We start from the raw sequence: 3,459 nt of genomic DNA on the forward strand, positions 1-3,459 counted from the left end.
ATTTGCTTTAGATTATTTCACATGGAAATTTGAGGACTCAGTATTTTTCAGGCTGAATTCCACTGACAGACTCTACAGAGCTGCGTTACATGACATTTACTCATTGCTATTACAAGCAGTGCACCAGCACCCCCTACTGGCTGAACAGCAGTCATGTCTCACCACTGTCAACGTGTGTATTACCCTGAATAATGTTCAGTAAATAAAACTATGAAAATAATTACATTGAATTAAATATTTGATGAAAACATACAATGTCAGAGTCTAAACATGATGCAGGTGATAATGTGTATAAATGTCAGTATGAAGTGTAAATATGAAAAGATCCAGGTCAGCTCATCATTTATACTCAACAGCAGTAATCCTCCGTTATCAGCTCTTACAGTCTTTTAAAGGCAGAGTGCATGACAGTGGACATGCAGTGGATAGGAACTGTTTTCACTAATGGTTGTTTGAATTGTTTACTGTGTGAATTCACTGTCTTCTGCAACATCTGCTGCAGATGTTGTTACATGCTTAAAACTCTTCCTCCACAGATACTGCCGCAGGTACATAATTCACTGTTTGATTTCTCACATCTTTAAATTGGCAGAAATAGTTTCTAATAGAATAAAACGGAGGTGAATGTCCTGCTACATTGAGCAGGAGCACTGTGGGGTAGCAGAGACTTGAGTGACCCGTGTTATTGAGGTTGAAGCTGATTGGTTGAGGCGGTCACCAACATGTCACAGTGTTTCCTGTGGTGCTGTAAACTGACCTGCTGCAGCTGATGCTGTCACTAATGTGCCCTAATCACATCAGGGCTCATGTGAGGACAAAGAACATGGAAAGGCTGATGACTTTTCCCCTCACTCTAGTCGAGGGTTAAGGACAGACATGAAACACATTGTACAGATTGTTAAGCCCTATGAGGCAAATTACCAATCAAAGTTTTATTTTAAATGTAACTTTTAAATAATTGTTAACAATTATGGCTACATTACACTATTTCTAATTGTTTTTCAACTTCTTGTGACCCCTCGCCTCAATGCGTTTCCTCCACTGTGCAGTTTACTCCAAAAAGCTCATACATACCTTCAGTGCACCATTCCTGCCAAGAAAGCATCATGACTCCTTTTTGACCAGGAAGTCTTCCTGTTCCAGGTGCACTGGTATTAATACAACACTGGGATGTGATGGTGAGTGTGTGCAGTCTACTGTCAAAGGAACATACACTCCCATTTCCTGAGCTGCCACAGCAGCCGAACATACACACTGTCTACACTTGTCCATCTGATCTCCACCCCCTGGTTTAATTGGAGATTTCTTCCTGTTTAAAGGAAGTTGTATTTCCTCTCCCTCTGCTCACTATAGAAACGGTTGAGTTTTAAAAAAGTAGAAATTTACCACATAGAACTTTGTAAAGTGCCTTGACATAATGCGTGTTGTGATTTGTCACTATACACATCAAGGACAAGAACAAGATAGAAATCTTTCATTCATTGCATTTTATGCTCGACTGAGTAACTGCTGCATGTGTTACATGAAAAAGGAGCAAACAAGCACAAACCCCCGGATGTTGAGATGATACCACTGCAAAGCAGAAGAACAGCAGAGACGGTGTTTAAAAAAACAGCTGGATTTATTTAGGAGAGTAGAAGGGTAAGACAGTATAAGTTAGACTGTACATATCTGAAAATACCAAAACTGGGAAGGAAATGGTTCTTGTGAGTTATTTAGTATGTGGACATCAGACTGCTTGTATGGCATAATTAAAAAAAAAAAACACTATATAAAACCATTGTCAACATGATTGGACAGTAGAGGCAGAGTTGGAAGAGGAGGCACAAAACATCAGTATATTTGGCAGATCATATTTCTATAAAACACTGGCATTAAGGGAATCGTCAGTCAGTGAGCTCATGATTAATTGTAACACATCAGAAGATCAACTCACTGTGGACCAGTGCTGTTGCATAGTTTGGACAATGTTGGTGACACTGCTCAGTGGAAATGTTTGATTGATCGTGTTCCAGTCCGAGCGCTGATGTCAGACACAGGCTGCAGTGTAGAAAACCAGTATCACAGAAAAGGTTAAAAGGCAAAGTCAAAGGCAGAGTTTTAGAAAAGTGAGACACTGCTCAGCGTGGAGCTTTTGGAGCAGAACTCTAACAAGGCCTCCGGGTTAAAGGCAGATCTTTAATGTTCCTGGATTAGAAATAACGATGCCCATCAGAACCCTCGGTGTGACCGCACAGCACTGAGGGCCAGCAAACCCAAAGCCGCTCCACCTCAGGACCTATTGACAAATCTCAGGGTTAGGGTTAGGACATTCGTCTCAAGTGATGTGATCACAAGTTAATACCAGGTCTGAACATGCTCTATGTGGGAAGCTGGAAGGTACATGGTGAACATGAGACTATGCTGCCCCCCCCATCACAAAGCCTGGACCACAATCCAACAGATAACACACAGTACAGCCCCTGAGCACGAAGGGGACCAACTGGTCTGTCCTGTTGAGCTGAGGGTTCAGTTTGGTTTAGGCTTCAGGGTCTGCCAGAGCCCGTCTGTGAGAAAGGCTGTCAGATTATAAATCGGACTTTACAGTGACTGGTCCAGTGACTGGAGGAGCAGATGGAGGCAGCGGCTACACTTTTCTCTCCAGCTAAATATTCTTCCTTCACATGACTGCTTCTATCATTTCTCAAGTCAAAAGCACCAAGAATGCATTCAAGGTGACTCCGATTTATCTGGTTCATGGTGTCGAGATGACAAAGACATGCAAAAGGCACAGAGATCTTGGAGGTTAAAAGACGTGTGGTGGACACGCTGCCTTCCGCAGTGGACATTCACAACACAACACATTGTACACGCTTGTTTGTTTAAAGCATACCAATCCCTTCAAGGAGCTACAACACAACAGCAGACAGTCGTTTACAGCACAGCCACCATTGATCTGTTTGCAAGAGAAAAAAGAGAAAGAGTTCTGAGATTCTGAATTTAATGTCAGAATTTGTCAAAACATTGAGTGGACATTGAGCTTGTGTTAGTCTCTGTCCAAACTGACCTAAAGAAATGAAATTCAGTGCTTTCATCTAGGAGGCTTCTTTATTCATCACCAAATTCTTCTAATCCCAGAATAGTGTTTTCTTTTCTCCTCGGTAAAATCCAGATCCCTTTCTCAACCCATCAGATGGTGGGAGGCAATTGAAAAACCTAAGTGCTTTGGAAGCATGCGCCTCCTCTTTGGTGCAGGCCACAGGTCAACTGATCGGCTGTGGAGTCACGACATCTTGTTATTGGAAAACGAGACGTCACAGAGGAGCAGAGACAGTGTAACATCATGTGCTCACCCATCTGCACCTGTGTGACACTTCACTGTCTGCGGATCGAAACCCAGTTTGTTGAGCACAGAGGCTGTATCAGGGTACAGGCCTGTTCTGCTGTGACTTCATGAGTGTGTGTGTGTGTGTTGTGTGT

The sequence above is a fragment of the Hippoglossus stenolepis genome, chromosome 16, assembly GCF_022539355.2.
Source record: "Hippoglossus stenolepis isolate QCI-W04-F060 chromosome 16, HSTE1.2, whole genome shotgun sequence".
Taxonomy (NCBI): Eukaryota; Metazoa; Chordata; class Actinopteri; order Pleuronectiformes; family Pleuronectidae; genus Hippoglossus; species Hippoglossus stenolepis.